This window comes from Pantherophis guttatus, chromosome 2 (genome assembly GCF_059756535.1).
Source record: "Pantherophis guttatus breed Tessera chromosome 2, ASM5975653v1, whole genome shotgun sequence".
Classification (NCBI taxonomy): domain Eukaryota; kingdom Metazoa; phylum Chordata; class Lepidosauria; order Squamata; family Colubridae; genus Pantherophis; species Pantherophis guttatus.
In genome coordinates, this window is record NC_142064.1 from 167989173 (window position 1) to 168010195 (window position 21023).

At 41.7% G+C, this 21023-nt stretch overlaps 2 long non-coding RNA genes across 6 annotated transcripts in view; both read left to right on the top strand.

Moving 5' to 3' along the window:
• The window catches only part of LOC117660332 (uncharacterized), a 65065-nt gene that overhangs the window by 19753 nt on the left and 24289 nt on the right, over window positions 1-21023 (top strand). For 4 of the 5 annotated variants that reach the window (XR_015732500.1, XR_004589613.3, XR_004589612.3 and 1 more), the window contains exon 2: window positions 3546-3647. This is a non-coding gene — a long non-coding RNA (uncharacterized LOC117660332). Of the gene's footprint in view, window positions 1-3545; window positions 3648-11335; window positions 11483-21023 lie in introns of all 5 variants that reach the window. The other variant, XR_015732501.1, reaches the window with a different exon arrangement.
• Window positions 13217-19328, top strand: LOC148115414 (uncharacterized). Its single transcript, XR_015732502.1, has 3 exons — window positions 13217-13356; window positions 15487-16549; window positions 18946-19328. It is a non-coding gene; the product is annotated as an uncharacterized LOC148115414 (long non-coding RNA).

Genomic DNA, 21023 nt, shown 5'->3' on the forward strand with positions numbered 1-21023 from the left:
AGTCATAAGGGTGCTGCTTCTCTTTCTGCTTATTATGCTGAAATGAACAAGAAAAAAAAGAAAAGGAATATTTCAGGAAAAAAAATTAGAATAATTAACAAGTAAGCTAGCCAATCATGCTGGAAGCAAAGGTTTGAGAAGATCAAAAGTCTTGTTTCTGGATTTTGGGTAAATCTACTATTGTACTTACAAATAAGGTAAAACATTACATATGAAATTGTATCGCAAAATAATATACTAAAATTATTTAATCTTTCAAAAAAAGTAGCTTTCTAAATCTGTTGCAGCAAAACTCACAGGCTTATGGTCAAAGGCACTTGCAGGCCAATAAAGAGTGTATGTGTGGAAGTGACAAATTTGCATAAATTCACCTCTTACATACTTGTCTGCCACATCATGATGCAAGTATGAAAGGGTCGATGTGTTGGGCCATTACAATGCACATTTAAATTGTTCTGGCATATCCATGGTTAGGATTGGCTGCCTTTGCTTATAATGTCATTGAAATGGTTTCATAAAGCATTGATGAGTCACAGTCTACTTCATTAGTAAATGCCTGGGCCAAAGAGCTTAACACCAAGCCATGAAAGCTTCTGTATAATAAATGTCTTGCTCTCTGTAACTGGCCACCAAATAACATATTCAAAAGGAACTGTTACTTGCAAATATATCAGAAAAATATTCTTTTCTCTTGCATAGAATTTTGATAGGAATTTCTTTTAAAACAATTATATCTGTATTATTAATTTTATTTATTTAACTTCTATCAAAATGTTGCTGCAAAACTTTTTCCTAACAAAATGGACAAAAGAAAAAAAAATGCCTTGGCACATTCTTATTGTGGCAAAATTACACATTCTATATCAATTTTTGCCTCCATAGCAACAAAGTATCTCAGTTTAGCGTTATCTTTTGTTTTATAAAATCTGCCAATTACCTGCACTATATAGTAGTAAAAAGGAAGTATTCCCATGAAGGTCTGATTTGTTTGTCCGGTTTAATTTAAGTTTATGCAAAAATGCTTTCATCAAAAGTAAAATAATAAAAATAAAAATAACTGTTGTCTATATCCATTTTAATTTTTTTAAAAATAATCTCTTTGTTAAACTTTTTACCAAAAGTTTAAGGATGTAAAAACCCTTAAAGTCTCTTTTTATTTTTATAACCCAGAAAAAGAATTACATCAAGAGATATTTTGTTTTTACTATAAAGAAAACCTCTCTTTATCTATAGATTAATTAATTCCAAGTGTGATTTAGAAATGAGGATGACTGAAATTATTATCCATATAGGCTACGTTATGGCTGTAAGTTTAAATGGAATCATGTGCCTCTTAAGCCACTCAACCTACAGGACACTTGCAAAAACTTTTATTCCTGTAGCTTACTCACAAGGACCAGCTATCCAGAGTACAAGTGAGTTATAATCTCTCCTTCAACCATTGAGACTTTGCCAGCCAGCACCCAGCCTCTGGTTGGCATTCTTGGCTGTAATGTTGTCTGGCTCATTTGGGATATCAAGTCTACCATAATCCCCACCAGAATCTCACTCATGGACTGGAAATTAGATGAAAGCCACAGTGTAGGAAATGGCAGGGGGAAAAAAATTTGTGCTAAGATTAAGTGCAAAAGAGAAAATGCTGTATATGTAGTTATAAATTCTACGGTTTTGCAGGTGATGCAAATACTGAATATTTATATGTGAAAAATAAATTGGAAAATATGAATGTCTGCATGTAAGTTGGATAGGAAAACAACAAAGAAATATGTATTAGTCTGTATGGTACTCACTTCAGTCTTGAATATATTATGCCCAATGAGAAATACCAATAGTTTTCCAAGTGCATGAAATAAAATATGAAATGTGAGAATCTGGTAACCCAGATGGGATATAAGAATATAAGATGGGACAATGTCAGCTGGTGACCTCCAGGGGGAGAGCCTTCTCTGTGGTGGCACCTACCCTCTGGAACAATCTACCCCCAGAGATACGAGTGATCTCCGACCTCTGGAGTTTTCGTCGGGCCCTAAAAACCTATTTTTTTCAGTTAGCCGGGCTGTCCTGATTTTACGGCTGGTTTTAAAATTTGATATGGATTTTAATTGAAAAGTTTTAAATTACGGGCCAAATTTATTTAATTATTTTAAATTTATTTTTAACTTTTGTGTATAAATGTTTTTTATCTTGGCTGTTCACCGCCCTGAGTCCGAAAGGAGAAGGGTGGTATAGAAGTTTGAAAAATAAATAAATAAATAAATAAATAAGAACTAGAAATGCCATTACTGTGCAATTGTTAGGTCTTTAATTCAGAAGACCTGGTATGCATTTTCATCTGATATGTGATGGATATCAAGTAAACATTCTGTAACGGCATGAAAGAATTCAGAACACCAATTGTCATATTTATGGATGCATTTGAGAAAAGAACCTTTGATTCCGAAATGTGTGATGAATGAACAAGTATCAGCCTTCCCTGTTAGGCCAAACAGAAAACATGACCAGATGAACTAATTCTACTTTATGGCAAAGCGACATTACCAGAATCTTGCAAGTCTGTAAGTATAAATTTCCCACTGTTTCCATTACAATCCAAGAAGCTAGGGAGGGTCCCTTCTGAGCCTCTTTCTTTGTCCACACTCCAACTTCAGGCTGTGTCCTCTCTTATCTGATGGTTCTCTATGCAGCATCTTATTGCTCCATCTATTAAGGTCTTTCCCAGATATCATGACATCAAGCCCTTTGAGACTTTGCTTAAGTTGAATGAGCATTTAAATTGTACTGAAGCCTGATGAAGAAATGCATCGTGTGTTATATTCCTCTTAAAAAAAGGATAGTATTGCCAAAGGCAATTCTTGATGAAGGGCATCTAGGCTTCTTGCCAGCTCTGCCCTAACCTGTCGTCCCATCTCAAGCTGTGAATCCCATGGACTTTACTATCTATCTTGTGAAATAAATCCCTTCCTTCTTTGCAAGGCATTTTGCCAGCTTCCACAATGTTTGCAGTTACTCCAGGTGTTCTAGTGCAAACATCACCTCCATCTGCTCCTGTTCCTCTGGGAGATGACATGTTTTCATTACCCCATATAGCCATTTATGGCTATGTTCACTTCAAGTAGAATGGAGGGTCCTGAGTGGGATGATGAGCTCTTATACCTACATGCCACATTCACAGTTTTGGATAAACATATTTATAGGGTGGAGCAAGAAGGCATCCCTTTCTAGTCCATACATTTATGTCTCAAAACATATTGTGTGAATGGTGTTGATTGTAGCAAAGAACAGCTGGAAAGTATGAGAAGGTTGATAATTATTACTATCCATTTCTGCATTGTAGGCACATAGTGTGTCAGCATTTATGTTATCCCTTCATTTAAGAGTGCATGACCAACACAGCTGCTCATTCCTGATTAGTGCCTGATAATTCAGGAAATATTTGATCCCATTTGCCCATAGCTGGGACTTGTGAAAAGGAAGTCTACTTGCGTTGGAGGATCATATTTATGCACTCTCCACTGTAAGAACCAGAGTCTTAATTATGTTTCCAGCTCTCTCTTCCAGGTCCTGGTCTGTGTATAGAACTCAGTGAAAATGAATGACATTCATAATTTGAAGGAGACACTGGACTGTCTACTGGTTAAAATTTCCCTGTAAGTACTGAGTTTTCATAAGTGAAAGAGTTCATAAGTGAAAATTACCTATATATATATATATATATATATATATATATATATATATATATATATATATATATATATATATATATATATATATATATATATATATATATGTATATATATATATATATATATATATATATATATATATATATATATAAATTTACATTCAGCATTTAAAATAGTATCCCACACTTGCTGTCTGAAGTGTAAATTTCAATGACTGGCTCCCATTTTTACCATGCCTTAGAGCTCCTTGTGGACACATTTTTATGTTAAGGTACACTTACATGAAAAAATAGCTGCATACACAATGCCACTTTTTCGTGCAGCTGTTGATAAAAATAGGATTGCCAACAGGATCGCCAATGTCCGATGACAGATATGGCACAAGAAGAAGAAGACACAAGCATATATATTGTCCCAACATACATATCAACCTCTTCTGTGTATCTTTGGAAAGTCTATATCTGTATGTACAATTTATCCTGTGAATCACATGGAAATGGGAAAGGCAAATCTTATTTTTTTATTCTGTGATTTCCTAAAGCGTGTTCTGTTTCTGTTCTTTTAATTATGCTGGTTTGTTAAAGGATCGTTGATGAAAAGGGTCCTGTGATGGGAACACAGTATTAGAAGCCACAGTAATTGTTTTTTCAATCAGCCGCATTAGCCCCGTTCATACATAATGCAGAGTCATAATGGGTGGCTTCATACTGCCAGCTCAGCCCCAAACAAACAAATCATATTGTGGGCCTTTCCCCACAGCTACTTGAATTGCTCCCCATCCATTTGTGAGTCAGCAGAAAACTATTCTGGAACGAAATGTGCTACCTCTGTTACTGAGCTCTATCTTGTCTCTGTTCCCAGTTACTGCCACTCACCTGGCTTCCCTTCAAAATAATGCCTGACCAAGTATAAACCCACTTGCTGGTTCCCCTGGTGGTGTGGTCATAAGGTCATAATGAATGCTACCTTAATAGCAGTACAGCTAAGAATGATTGAGCCTCTCTCACTCATGAACTAGGGATGACATCCCTAGTTGAGGATGAGGGTCCTGGCCAGTGGTGGGTTGCCCACGGTTCGGACCGGTTCATAAGAACTGGTAGTAAAATCAGTGGGAAGCTCCACCCACCCACCCGGACATCATCAGGAAGCTTCTGTGCATGCGCTCCCATTGTGAACCAATAGTAAAGATAAGTAGAAACCACCCCTGGTCCTGGCAGAAACCAATATGTTGCCAGGGAATGTTTGTGCCTTAGGCAGGTAGGAAAAGACTTAACGTCTTTGTGCAATAGACAAACTCAACAGTCCTGTGGCACGAGCAAGGCCAACAAAATGATTGTAATACACACCTGCAAGGATTGAGCACAGCATTTTTTCCCCCCTAAGTGTGGGCAGAAAGCGGATCAGGACATTCTAGTAAATTGAATAGTCATTTCCAGAAAATTGGCAATGGCTTCAGACTCCCTATTGTTTAAGAATCGCAGCAATTTTTTTGTTTTTTAAAAAATCCCTATTCTTTCTATACTAAATTATACTGCTGAATTATAGAAAATGCAGGGCAATCAGGAGTATGCTAAGCTCTGCTCAATTTTGTTACTCAGAAGGAATCTTTGGCTTAGAATAATTTTTAAGTGTCTGTGTTATGCGCCAGGCAATTATGGGCTTTGGGAGTTCCAGAGGAAAACAACCGAGTGTATCCTGGAGTTCTGAAATCCTTTTGCCTTATTCTAGAATTCTACCTAAAGCTCTTCTTTGTACGTTCACTTAAATAGATTAGCAGGGCATCTAGAATGTATCAGCTAGCTAGGATTTAATTCAAATAACAGATCGCTTGAACGTACTGAAATACATATTGTTTTACACATGCCTTATTTTGAGGGTTTGCCTGCTTAAAGGAATCATTTGGTCCATAATGGTCCTCCTGTTTCCAGGCCGGTTCCTTTGGCAGGCTTGCAAGCAACAGAGCTCTGTGTTTTGGGACAGAAGGCAAGTTCCAGGTGGTTCTTCGGACTGTGGTGTGGATGGACAGCGGCCAAAACTGTCAGCTGAGTCCTGGATCAAACTCTGGCCCATTCAGCAAAACCGCATATGATGCAAGTTTAGACAAGTGGGATTTTTTTTTTTTTATGGCATATGAGAGTAAAACAACCGTCTTTGCTCCTGGCTTTAAAAGAGAGGAGAATTTAAGAGTTTCAACTAACATTTGAGATAAGGATGAAGTTATTAGAAAGTATGGCTGCTTTCATGGAGAAGCTAGCGCTGTGATGGAATTGTGATTAACATCTGATATTGTTTGGTTTCTGTTTGTTTGAACAAAAACAATGAAAGCGGATGATATAGCTTGAATTGGAGCCATAATGCTGATAGAAGGGGGCATTTCCCATTTCTCTATCTGCTGTTTTCCCAGGCTGTACCCCACATTCTAGCTTTAGCAAGTGCAGAGGAGAAAAAAAAGGGAGGCATAACACAGAGCCTTCACTCTGAAGTTTCAGTAGGTGTCTTCTCTTTCAGGATTTCATATGTTTTACAGACACATGTTTGTGTTGCTATCTTCTCTTTTAGTAGAGGAAATAGACATGAGAACTGTCTTCTGTTGCACACTAAGTTATTTCTTCCAGGAACTTATTAAAACCTTAAAGAACCAATCATTCAAAAAGCTTTTTGCTAAAACTTGGCAGAACAATAGTTATTTCAAAACATATATCTATTCCTGATTAGAAGCATGCAGGTGATCTCATTTTAGCAGGGGTGAAATCCAGCAGGTTCTAACAGGTTCTGGAGAACCAGTAGTGGAAATTTTGAGTAGTTTGGAGAACCAGCAAATACCACTTCCGGCTGGCCCCAGAGTGGGGTGGGAATGGAGATTTTGCTTCCCCTGCCACGCCCACCAAGCTATGTCCACAGAACCGGTAGGGAAAAATTTTGAGTTTCACCCCTGCATTTTAAGTTATACAAATCATATCCAGTTTGCAAGGTAGAGGTGAAGTAGAGCAGTAGTAATGGAACATTTAGGATTGCAGAAATTTGGGGAACACTTCACAGGTTCCCTTCACCCAAAACTGACAGCAAATGGATAGGTCAGTCAAAGAGAATGATAGCACACTGTTTTGCTCATGCAGTTAGTGGGGAATAGAAGAATAGAGTAGTGAGGCCAAACAGAACCTTTGTATAACTTTTAAATGGCTAAACAAACAAAACTCAATTAAGAACCCTTCACCACTTTCCCCATCCTGTTTGCGATAAGGCCTTGACCTGGTTCAGTGAATGTAGGCTTAATAAACAAAAATGCATTTTAGCCTTGGGCCTTTCCACTCCACCATTCCATCATCCATAATTTCATCAATACTCTGCAATCAATTCAAAGAAGAATTCGATCAGGCTCAATTTCTTATTATGCCAGAAGTAGGAAATGATGACCAGTTTCAGAATAAATAAGGATCTCAAACCATAGTTTGAAGTTGTTTTAATATCCTGGCTTGTTTCAGTCCCATTAATAATAACATTTCACTTTATATACAATGAATCTCTTGGGTTAATCAGAATACTGAGAAAGGAAGGAGAAAGAGTAACATGAAGACAGAATATAACAATATATGGTTTTAAGTGCAGAGACGCAGCTCTTAAATTGGAATGTACTCAGCCAAAGAATATGGAAATGAAGAATGACAATTTGTCATTTGTGATACAAGCTTTAGTTCCTACCCTTAGTTTTAATCAAATTGTGCTTGACAGAGATACTTATATACAAGGAACTCAGTGCTTCTCATGCAAAGATAAAGACCTGAAGCATCTTTAACTTCTAATTGGTATGGTATCATGCTGCACCGGTTGGAAGATATTGGGGTGGGAGGCACTGTACTATGGTGGTTCTCCTCCTTTCTCTCTGGCCGGTTGCAGTCTGTGTTGGCAGGGGTGCAGAGGTCGACCCTGAGGCCCCTCATAAGTGGGGTGCCACAAGGGTCGGTCCTCTCACCCCTTTTGTTCAACATTTATGTAAAGCCGTTGGGCGAGATCATCCGTGGTTTTGGGGTGAAGTACCACCAGTACGCTTATGACACCCAGCTGTACATCTCCACCCCGGACCACCCCAACGATGCCCTTGAAGTGATGTCTCGGTGTCTGGAGGCCGTGTGGATCTGGATGGGGAGGAACAGGCTCAGGCTCAACCCATCCAAGACTGAGTGGCTGTGATTTCTGATGTCCCGATATAGTCAGTTGACGCCATCGCTGACTATTGGGGGCAAATCGCTGGCCCCCACGGAGAGGGCTCGCAACTTGGGCGTCCTCCTGGATTCATGGCTGTCTTTAGAAGAGCACTTGATGGCTGTGACCGGGAGGATCTTTCATCAGGTTCGCCTGATTCGCCAGTTGTGTCCCTTTCTGGATCGGGACTCCCTACACACAGTCACTCATGCCCTCGTCACCTCCCGCCTGGACTATTGTAATGCTCTCTACATGGGGCTCCCCTTGAGGAGCACCCGGAGGCTCCAACTGGCGCAGAGTGTGGCCGCGCGGGTGGTTATGGGAGCAACATGGTGCTCCTGTGTGACACCTCTCCTGCGCGAGCTGCACTGGCTCCTGGTGGTCTTCCGGGTGCGCTTCAAGGTTTTGGTTACCACCTTTAGAGTGCTCCATGGCTTAGGACCTGGCTACCTACGGGACCACCTACTACCACAAACAGCCTCCCACCGGCCGGTACGCTCTCATAGAGAGGGGCTCCTCCAGGTGCCGTCAGCTAAACAATGTCGACTGGTGACCCCTAAGGGGAGGGCCTTCTCTGTGGGGGCACCTACTATCTGGAACGAGCTCCCCCCGGAAATACGAAGGATCCCGGATCTGCGCACCTTCCGCCATGCTTTGAAGACACTCCTATTCCAGCAGGCCAGCCTGGCCTAATTTTCTCCCCTTCTTTTAAATTTTTAAATTGAAATTTTAATTTGTTTTAAATTATTGGGAATTTTAATTGTCTCGGGCAAAATTATTTAATTTGGTTTTAATTATGTTTTTTAACTTTTGTATTTATGTGTTTTATTTTGTGCCTGTTCACTGCCCTGAGTCCTTCGGGAGTAGGGCGGTATACAAATTTAATAAAATGAAATGAAAAAAATGAAATAATTCTTGGGTGCGCTGCACATTCCCTCGATTAACACTCTATGCATATCTTTACAATTGTGTTAATATAACATGATCTCTGAGCTCACATTAAATCTATGCAAACCAGACCAAACCATCTTACGCTTAAGTGTGTGATTGCCTGCCTGAATCATGTCTGATATTAAGATCATGGTAAGCCTGCAAATATGCCAAAGGATGAATTATCAATCCCATTTTAGCCTGGTCATCCTGTGCTTCTTCTGAAGCAGATTAGGCCAATATATTGACTTTTTAAACATTAAGGCAACACACATGGAACACAATGGAGCTGGCTCACCATATTAAAACAGCCATTTCCAACTGGATATTCTTGCAATATGTTGGACAGAGGCCCCCAAAATTTTGATATGATGCTAGCCACAAAATTGGGAAATGTTATTCAATGCAAATGGAAAGCACCAACTGCAGAACTCTGTACTTGAATAAAATGTACCTTAGGACTGTTTTATCTGGGCTGAAAAAACTAGATGGCTACTAGGTAAGAACAAAGAGTTAGAGGTTTGTATTCCCATGCCACCAGCTGAAGGTCACCTGGATTTTTAAAGCCCACATATGAAAGCCCTAATACAATACAGGGCAGCATACACTAGTATATTCTATAGCTTTCCACAAAGAATCCTCAAAGTAAAGCAGAGAGTGGATTATCAGATGCAGATGCTTGAAAATAGAGACTAAATATGGTAAACAGAAGCAGCTTCAGCCTGTTTGCAAATGTTGTATGTTCCTCAAATCTATTGTGACTTAGGTCTTCTCATCATGAGGATGGATTGAAGTTCCTCATAGAACCCATAATTAGTCCTAGTTAAGTTTAAATGTTGGTGTCTCTAGCTAAGATCTAGTAGTGAGAAAAACTATCTACCTAAGATCCTGGTGATCTCTTTTTCAGGGGTAGATAATAAACTGGATTAAAATGGACAAATAAACCATGTGTACTGCTTCTTTGCCTTTTGGCTAAGATCAAGTGACAAATAAACTGGGCCAAAATAAAGCGAGGAACTGTAACCTTCACACAGTGTGATATATACTAAATGAAGGATTCAATACTGTGCTCTGTTGATAGTTTTGTTTGATTTACATCCCCTTTTTCATTCAGATATTCAAGTTGATTGGGTTACAAGCCCTCCAATGGCCTTTCCAACCCTATTATTCCATGTTTTATTACTCTTGCCCTCTTTAAAAATCCCTGTGAGGTTGATTGGGTTGAGAGAGAGTGTCTGACTCAAAGCCACTCAGGGAAACTTCATGGCCAATAGTGTTAGGAAGCTGCCAGCAGCAAAGAGGAGGGATCAAATGGGGAATTAGCCTTGAGTCCTTGCACAATCACAAGCTGACCTCCTTCTCCTGAACTTCTCTGGACCCTTAGATTTTTGTTCCCAGGAGAAGGCAAGCAGTCTGGGGAAATTCCTGTATTATAGACAGAAGACAATAAAGCTGTTAACTTGAACCCTACATGTATAGACCTGGTTGCTTGTGCCTGACAGATAGGCTTGAATCAGGTCTCCCTTGTGACAAGTCAACACGTTAACCCAGTGGTGAAATCCAAGTATTTTTATTATCGGTTCTGTGGGCGTGGCTTGGTAGGCGTGGTGTGGCTTGGTGGGCATGGCTTGGTAGGCATGGCAGGGGAAGGATACTGCAAAATCCCCATTCCCACCCCACTCCAAGGGAAGGATACTGCAAAATCTCCATTCCCACCCCACTCTGGAGCCAGCCAGAAGTGGTATTTGCTGGTTCTCCAAACTTCTCAAAATTTCCGCTACCGGTTCTCCAGAACGTGTCAGAACCTGCTGGATTTTACCCCTGCTTTAACCCCTATACCAGTGATGGCTAATCTTTTTGCCATCACGTGCCAAAAGCGGGGGGAGCGCAGGGGGTCACGCGCATGCGTGCCCACACCCAAAATTCTATGTGCCTCACCCCCCGTGCATGCGGGCACGACCCCGCTGTGCTCTCCTCACTTTTGGCATGTGATGGCACGGGCCCAGTAGGCCCATTTTTCACCCTCCCCAGGCTCCAGAGGCTTTCTAGGAACCTGGGAGGGCGAAAACGGCCTTCCCTACCCCCTCGGAGGCCCTCTGGAGGCCGGAAACAGCCTGTTTCCTGACTTCTGGTGAGCCCAGAAGGCCCGAAAATCAGCGGGCTAGCATGCGCATGTGCGCCAGAGCTGAGCTCGTGTCCCACTGATATGGCTCTGTGTGCCACCTGTGGCACGCATGCCATAGGTTCACCATTACGGCCCTATACTGTACTGGCTCTCTTGATTGATTTCCTTAAATTTCTGAGGATACCTGGCAAACTTTGTTCATAGTAATCCAGCAGTCACTTTCCAATTGCTAAAGCTGCCTGGATCCAACATGTAAGGTTTGGAGCAAATTGCTTCCATTCTCTTTCCAGCCATAGCCATACTCTTTCCAGTTTTTAGCTGGCAAAAACCACAGTAGCATAAAATTTGCTATCATGAGGGTTGATCTTTATCTTTCCCTTATTGCCTCCATTTCTAGTTCCATCTGACTTCCCTTCAAGGTCATTGGTAACAGCCTGATTTTATACCCCTTTTCAAAACCGGGAGGAAATGCTGCTTTTAACACCCAGACAGCCGAGGGGATGACTTAAGGCTTCTTCACTCATGGGCTGGGAAGAAGATGAAGGTAACCTCATGGGGAGAAATGGCTGGTGTCCTGGCACGGCTGTGTTGTGGTTTGATGCAATTTGGGACATGGTCACAGTCTGGACAAAATCCTGAGACCTGGCAGTTTATGCGAGTTAGTCCCTTTTAACAGAAAGGCCCATGTGCATGCTCCAGTTAGAGTGGATAATTACGTCTGAGCTACAGTCCAAAACATTACTAATAGGAATGACTGTGTTGTTATATGTTTGAAGGGTGTGATGAATGGGAGAACAGAGGATTAGAACCAGATCAGACTTCAGTTCCTTCAAAGTCGAAACTTGCTGAAGACTGCTCTTTCCTCCCCCCTACTGGCTGCCTTGGAGATTATTAAATGTACAAAATGAAAAAAGGTTTCAGATAGCATAAAACACAGAACGTAGAATAACAGACTTGGAAGGGACACTCTGCTCAAGCAGGAGAGCTTATACCATTTCGGACAAATGGGTGTCCATTTACTTAGCGGCTTCTAGTTTGACTGTAAAACTACACTGGTTAAAAAAAAAATAGCCTTAAAGTCAGCTTGGCTGACTTTATAAACTATTTCCCCCCTTTTTATTTCCTCCTTCATATTAACATTTACAAAGGAGATTTTGTGTAGTCTATTTTGCTTCTGAAACTTTTTAAAAATTACCCTTAGTCATAGCAAGATGTTTTCTTTAGAACAACTAGTTGCAAAGGGGAAGCAGAAGCCTAACATCTTGAATGGTGGAATTAAGTGTCACACCAGTGTATCTGGAGTTAGTGCATCACATGAGGCACAAATAACCAGTCTCAAATGACTTTGGACACATTATGTGAAGAATCAGCAGAGAAGTTTCTAATTCTGGGAAAGTTTGAAAGAAAGAGAAGAACCAGCAGCAAGGGGATGGACTCAGTTACTGTGGCAATGAACACACTGTTGGGAAACTTTAAAGAACAAGTTAGGGATAGATTGTCATGGAGAAGCTCTATGATAACATTTGGTGGCACATAATTAATCTAAGTGGGACGGGTGGCTCAGTGGCTAAGACTCTGAGCTTGTCGATCGAAAGGTCAGCATTTCAGTGGTTAAAATCCCTAGTGCCACGTAATGGAGTTATATCCCATTACTTGTCCCAGCTTCTGCCAAACTAGCAGTTCGAAAGCACGTAAAAAATGCAAGTAGAAAAATAGGGACCACCTTTGGTGGAAGGTAACAGCGTTCCGTGCACCTTTGACATTTAGTTATGCCGGCCACATGACCACAGAGACGTCTTCTGACAGCGCTGGCTCTTTGGCTTTGAAACAGAGATGAGTACCGGTCCCTAGCACGACTAGCACATATGTGCGAGGGGAACCTTTACCTTTAATTAATCTAAGAATTTGGCTCTCTTTAGCCCCTGGTTTGTATATTCACAATAGTTGGAGGTACCTGTTGCTGCATCTTACCCCCTAAGATACAGCTAAACTTTGGAGAAGCATCGTCTTCTTAATGTTTGTAGTTTACTCTGATTAGACAACATCAGTAGTGGTGGAACCAACTCTTTTGCTTACTAAAGGGTGATATTTTTATCCTCTGTGAAGATGTTCTGAAGGAAACCTGCATATTGTTGCATTTTTCTTATAGGCTCTTACATTTGCAGATTAGCAGAGAATAATTTGGTGGTATATGCAACAAATAGATAATATCTCTCTAGAGTTAAACTTGACCGCTGTTATTTTCTAGGCAGCAATATGCATGAGGCTTGCCATTTCCTTCTCAGATCTGTAAAATCATTTTTGGAAATTTAACTTCTAGTGAGCACCTTGCATCAGCATCAGAGACAGTGAGAAGAAGGTGACTATGAAGGCAGTTTTCAAGACTGGATGGATAGGAACTCTGCCAAAACTTCAGTAGTGAGTCCTCTGGGATGCTTCCACATCAGATTTCAGGAACACTGATGGTTTCTCGTTTCCATTTCTTGTGGGTTTTTAGTCATGGCAAAATGCCCAATTAGAGTGTAAATCCTTAAGTTGGGTATTGAATTGCCAATTCCACAACTTGATGTCCTCCAAAAGTAGTGCCATTCAAAGACTGTGCTGCTTACAATCCCAACTCTTTTGGAGAACATCAGGTTGGGGACAAGTTTCTCATGGACTACTCCATATTGAAAAAAAAAAGAATGAAGTAAGTTTCAGGCCATTGAAAAAAGAGTCTTTTGGATTTCTAGTGTTCTTTCTTTCCTCCACTGGAACTGTAAGATATAGCTAAAAACTGTACGACACTTGAACTGCAAATTGGGTTGTGGCTGAAAAATATATCTGGCAAACAATGGACAAGTGCAATGATTTTAATTTGTTATCTGTATTATTCTGGCAGTGGTGACACTTAGACATCAGGGGCAAAGGAAGTTTCTGGGAAGCTGAGCAAAGGAGTTCACCTGTCGTACAGTTCTAATTAAGTGAACCAACCTGTTGCAGGGAGGTGTTTTTCTACCTGTCAGGCACTTGCTAGCCAACTCCCTTTACTTTTACAGTGATAGGCAAAACCTGCACTGGCATGCTGGCTTACACGAACTGGATTCTTCGTGATTTTGCTATTGTTAAAGCAGCTGACTGCCAAACAGGCTTTTTACACATGGCAAACATATTTGCCAATGCCATGCTGTTGTAATAACGTTCTGTTATCTGTCTTAAAAGAGAGGAAAGTACAGCAGGGATTTTGGCTCTTCTGCATGGAAGAAATTGTATGATAAATACTTCCAGAGTCAGTAGGGGATTTCATCTTCTAATCACTTACAGCCAGGAAGACAAAGCTGTATAATAGATTTCACTAAGCTGGCACCTTCTAGGCATGTTGGATTAAAACGTTTGTCATCCTCAAACAGTGCAACAGATCTCTCTTCTGGCTAGGAAAGATTGACGTTGTGGTTCAACACATCTGGAAAGCAGCAGGAAGGGAAAGGCTGCCTTACCAAGTCCTGTTATACTGCAGATGTTGGGGTTATAATAAACCAGTTAGATCGTAGGAAATGGAATATTATCTGCGGTGGAATGAGAATGGCTTTTTTGACAAAATGTTCTTGGGATTTCCTGTTTTCTGTTCTGTGTTCTGCCAACCCATAATTATTGCTTCCTTCTCTTTGCCCTGCACCAGAGGGAGGCAAGCTTGGCACTTGAAGTGTTGCTAAAATGCAAATCTAAGCAACTCTTACTGTTGACTATTGCTGGCTATGTTACCTGAGACAATCCTATGGCCTCTCTCCTAATCATTAAGACCATCTGAAGAAGTTTCCCCATAACTATAATAGGCTGCTGTCGCTACAGTTGTGGGTCAAACTTCTAGTCTGGGTCTTTGGGGTACATCGTCTGCTGATTTGAGAGGTCTAATCTCTTTGCTTACTTTTAAATCAACCCTAAACATGCACTTTCTGAAAGCAGCTTTTAATTCTTGATTTTTTGATTTTTGATTTTCATTACTTTTAATGATTACTATAATTCCTGGTTTTAATGCTGATTTTATGACTCACTGTAAATTGCCAAGAAATCTTAAAAGGTGGTGATATAATTTTAATAAACTAATAAATAAATAGTTCATTTTGAGAGCCATAAGTTGCCTACAAAGATACAATCTTCCATGAGCAGAGATAAACTAATGGCCATTATATGGACCTTACCCATGTTATTTTTCTTGTCAGCAATAGGAAAATAGTTCACTATTATCTTCTTGTATTCCCCCCCCCCATTTTTGAGTCTGTCCTATGGTCCTGAGATTCCTGGTGGTTGTCTATCAAAATATTAATCAAATCTGATCCTCCTTGGCTTTTTCAAGATCAGCCAAACTTGGTAGGTCCTGCTATTATCTGCAGGGTACTCTACACAGGCTATATCTTGATGTGCCAAGTGGAAAATGCTGCTAGATATTCATAACTATCCCCTACTCCCAAGTTTAGATACCCATTGTTATGATTATGAAAGAACTGCATGTGTACAGATTGACCCTGAGATTATCTGTGTGCTTCTGATCTATTGTCCTTCTCTACTTAGTATCAGGTCAAACCAAAATAGGATTGTTACACATGAAAAGGAGAATTGCATCTTCAGCTCCAAGAAGCTTGACTATCTTGCTTGCTATGGTTATAAGACTGCAGCTCCTGTAGTAGGAAATGAAGACTATGGCTACAGTGGAATCCCTGTAGAAAGAAAATAGACGACATTGGAAGAAATAAAATAGAGGACATTTTCTCCCTGGGAATTAGCTATTGCACATATGTACTGTACAGCAATTCTGACCAGCTGTGAACCATCCTTTTTTAAGGAGAAGACAACTGTTCCTGACTTTTGATAGATTACCAGCTTGCAGGCATACATTTAGCTTTCAGCAAAATGCAACACAAGGTCGAAGACGTTTCTGCATATGGGAAAGATAAAGGCCTTGCTATATGAGGGCATATATTTCATCTTGAGCAGAGATTAGGGTATATTGGACACGATGATAGCCTAACAATATATTAAAAAGACTGAGGGTTTTAAAAGAGTGGGTGGGCAATTTTTTTCAAATGCAAAAGGTTTTAAGATAAGTGGCCAAATACTTTTTGGACAAAAGAGGCAAGAATTCCCAATCCCCGCCAGAAGGTTCTTAGGAAAAATTCTCAAGCTTGCAATATGAAAACTTTATGCTGATTTCATGTGTATAATTGTATGATCCAAAAGCATAGCTGTCAATTGACCTCAGCATGGTGCCAATCAGCTTATTCTGGAGACCTGCAAACATCTGCTCCCCTAGGAGGAAAATTGCCCCAGGCTGTTAAATAACTAGTTTTGGGCTGCAAAAATTCATATGATTATCAGATGACAGTAAACACTTGGTAAAAACTGTTAACCTTTTGTACCATCTATTTCTCATCCTGGTTATTGCTTGCTTGATGTATTAGGTCTACATGCAATGTGCAAATGAAGTGAGAGATTGGTCTCTGTGTGTTTCTTTTTCAATGCTTGCAGTTTCAGACTGGTTCCTCTGGTGATCTTTACATTGCTGTGACTCCAGATTAGGGTCACCAGATATTGGAACAAGCAAAGAAGGACATAGACAAATGGAAAGGAGGACAAGGTTGGGCCAGGAGGGGGGGGGTTCCCCTCGTTGAAATGTGCCCGCCAGGTTTCCAAGCATTCCATCAGCCGAGGTCACAGGGGAGGGGCGGGGGGGTAGCAGTTATCATTAAAGAAGGTCTGAGACCGAGGGAGGCCACTGTTTCTCAGACGGCCGGCTGTGAATCCCTTTTTGTGAAATGGGGTCATGGGGTTCAGATGGGTTTGCTGATCATGTACCTGGCTCCCTGCCACGTGGCAACAGCCCTGCCCGAGCTACTCAACGTCATCGCTGCGGTGGCGGTTGATACCCCTAAGCTTATGGTCATGGGGGATTTCAACCTGCCGTCCGTGGGTGAGACGTCAGAGATGGCTCGGGAGTTCATGGCTTCCATGACAGCTATGGACCTGACCCAGTTAATTCATGGCCCTACCCACACAGGGGGAAACACGCTGGATCTGGTTTTTGTCTCTGGACAGTGGTTGAGGGATCTTGATATAGGGGATATAGTTACTGAACCCTTGTCATGGTCAGATCACTCTCTCCTTCGTCTCGACTTTCGAACCGCTGCACCCCGCCGCAAGGAGGCGGAGCCGGTAAGATGGTTCCGCCCCAGGCACCTGATGGAACCTGACAGATTCCAGACGGAGCTTGGGCCATTTCCTGAGGTTCTGGCACACGCCTCGACTGGAGACCTGGTGGCCGCCTGGGATAGGGCGGCTGCTGGTGCTCTGGATCGGGTCGTGCCTTTGCGGCCTCTGACCCGGTGCCGATCTCAATTGGCTCCTTGGTTTTCCGAGGAGCTGAGGGAGTTGAAGCGCCGGAAAAGACGCCTAGAGAGCAGTTGGAGGGCCAGTCTTTCTGAATCTGACCGGACACTAGTAAGATCCCACATTAGGAATTACTTAGTGGCGATAAAAGCAGCGAAATGTAGTTATTTTGCTGCTCTTATTGTGTCATCAGATAATCGCCCGGCCGCCCTCTTTAGGGTGACCCGCTCCCTGCTCCACCAGGAAGCGCAGGAGGACCCCTTGGAAGGTAGAGCCGAGGATTTTGTTCAGTATCTGTATGACAAAATCACTCAGATTTGGGAAGATTTGGACTCCGACTGGGTAGTCTCAGGGGGAGAGACAGGGGCAGATCTTGAGAATGTTATCTGGGATGAGTTTGATCCTGTGACCCCTGAGGACGTGGACAGGATTCTGGGTAGACTGAACACGACCACTTGTTTATTGGACCTGTGTCCTTCCTGGTTAGTACTGGCTTCCCGGGAAGTGACACGAGGCTGGCTCCAGGGGATTATAAACGCTTCGCTGAGTGAGGGTGACTTTCCTGCCGCCTTGAAAGAGGCGGTGGTGAGGCCTCTCCTCAAGAAGCCTTCCCTGGACCCGGCAATGTTGGTAAATTATCGTCCGGTCTCCAACCTTCGCTTTGTTGCGAAGGTTGTTGAGAGTGTGGTCGCGCAACAGCTCCCCCAGCACCTGGATGAAACGACGTATCTGGATCCATTCCAGTCGGGCTTCAGGCCCGGGTACAGCACGGAAACGGCATTGGTCGCGTTGGTTGATGATCTCTGGAGGGCTCGGGACAGGGGGTGCTCCTCTGTCCTGGTCCTGTTAGATCTCTCAGCGGCTTTTGATACCATCGACCATGGTATCATGCTGCACCGGTTGGAAGAGTTGGGGGTGGGAGGCACTGTGTTGCGGTGGTTCTCCTCCTTTCTCTCTGACCGGTCGCAGTCTGTGTTGACAGGGGGACAGAGGTCGACCCCGAGGCCCCTCATATGTGGGGTGCCGCAAGGGTCGGTCCTCTCGCCTCTCCTGTTCAACATTTATGTGAAGCCGCTGGGCGAGATCATCCGTGGTTTCGGGGTGGAGTACCATCAGTACGCTGATGACACCCAGCTGTACATCTCCACCCCGGATCACCCCAATGATGCCCTTGAAGTGATGTCCCGGTGCCTGGAGGCCATACGGATCTGGATGGGGAGGAACAGGCTCAGGCTCAACCCATCCAAGACTGAGTGGCTGTGGTTTCCGACGTCCCGATATAGTCAGTTGACTATATCTATAGTCAGGATCCCGGATCTGCGCACCTTCCGCCGCGCCTTAAAGACCTTACTATTTCACCAGGCCGGCCTGGCCTAATTTTCCCCCTCTTTTATAAAAGATTTTTAAAATTTTAAATATCTTTTAGTATTTTATATATTCAATTTTAAATTGGTTTTAAAAGTTTGGGGTTTTAAATTTGTCAGGGCCAAAATTATTTAATTTGATTTTATTCTATTTTTAAATTTTGTATTGTATGTGTTTTTATTGTTTGGCTGTGCACCGCCCTGAGTCCTTCGGGAGTAGGGCGGTATAGAAATCTAATAAATAAATAAATAAATAAATAAATAAATAAATAAATAAATAAAGTGGGGAAAAAAGGAGGGCACATTAAAAGTTTAAATTTCTTGGCATCTCCAACAAAAATTACATCAAAACACTACTAACAAGACATAACAAAAAGCCCATAACTCCCTAGGCTTACATGTATGTGAAATTATATTTTTCAGCACCAGAAAGACTGGGGTTTTTTCAGTCTCAACATTTTCTCAATAAACCTTTACTTTAAGAACATATGTTAGTGACAGTATAGCTATTGTCTGATGCATGTGCCAAATTGATGCCAAATGATGAGTCATGTGATCTACACATGAGGCTACAGTGATCATAAATTTGAAGAACTGGATTAAAGCCAATGGCTGAATCAGGAAATAAATGAAATAATGTACATCTAGGTTATAAAGTTTGTCAATAGACAGAGGGGTGGGGGTGGGGAAAGCAAAAAATTTACAAAGCCACAATACAAAAAATTTGTATCACTACAATACTGTTCTGAAAACTCCCCCCTCCAAACCCAAAACAATAAAAAAAAAAGCCAGATAATATTTGATTTTAAGGCTATGTCTGATAGATGGAGGTCAAGAAGAGAAAAAGGAGGATATGTTCTCCTTTTTACTAGATGTCTGATAACTCTACACCACATGCAGACCCACAGAACACACCATTGTTGGCTGCAATATGAGGCCAGGCCTTGCTCTGGTTATACAACAGTAAACTCCTCCCCTATCACAGAAACACCAGCATCTACTTCAGTGTGCACTCTTGAAAAATTGATGTTATTGGCTTTTCTTGTAAATTCATAGGATTTGTTAGCAAATGCAGGGCAAAACACCATTTCAGACTTCTCCCCACCCCCATTAAATGAACTGGAAACCTTTTGTTTAAGTTTCAGGCACATTTCTTACGAAGATTAACTATAACTACACAAGCAAAGTTTCTTACATTCTCTTGGCTACTTTTACTGATAAGAAGCACAGAAGGGAGTGAAGAGCTGGCAGAGATAAATGAACTGTAAATGTTTTTCTTCTTCTTCTCCTTTAACAGAATGGCCTAATGCATATATATCTTGGCAAGGTAGACTTTTACTTTAGAGTGTGTTTACCCTTCTATGTTGCTCTAACATTTCTGAGCACCTCTTATTTCTTCATGTAGGAGGGTGGAGCTTGTGCTGCAGCAATGTCACATTATCACGTTATCATTCGTGCTCCCTCTTGCCTCCCGGTGGGCATGTCTACACACCGATGCATATGGTACAAAGTTATGATGGAATGTGCACCTGCAGCAGCAGTGGAGGAGAATTTGGCCAAGAGACTACATATTGTAGTCCTGAGCTGGATGAGGAAGGAGGGAAGAAGTTTAGGGTAGCTACACTTTATAATCTGTCAGGATATGTCTAGTAGGTTAGAAAGTTATAGCTTTAATTTGGCAAGATTCTGTCTATTAGGTGTAAGCAAATAAAGGAATTGACTCAATTGATTTCACTGTCATGAAATGGGCCCGATAAAAATACATTTTTGAAGCTCTCCCCTCTTTTTCTGAACCTCATCAACCTGTTTCATGCTGTACCTTTCCTCTTGATCCAGTTTCCTTCAGATAGTTGTTTTATGGTTCCATTGTCTCTATTTGGTTAAACTACTTTAATATACCTCTTTGTACTGTACAGTAAGGTAGTCATCACAAAATCTCTCCAGTTCCCTGGGAACCACAGGCCTGATATCATAGTCAGGTCTTGAGAGACAGATGGAATGTTGTGAGGAAAGCAATAGCAATAGCCCTTAGACATATATATCGCTGCATAGTGCTTTACAGCCCTGTCTAAATGGTTTATAGAGTCAGCATATGGCGCCCAACAATCTAGGTCCTCATTTTACCAACCTCAGAAGAATGGAAGGCTGAGTCAACCTTGAACTGGTCAGGACTGAACTGCTGGCAGTTGGCAGAATTAGCCTAAAGTACTGCATTCTAACCACTGCGCCACCATGGCTCTTCACGTGGGAATGGAGCTAATCTCACTTCCGGGAGAGAATATTTCACAAGGTAAGTGCCATGGCAAAGAATGCCCACTTGCTGGTACCTGCCAGATGTGATTTCCTGGCAGATGGGATCTG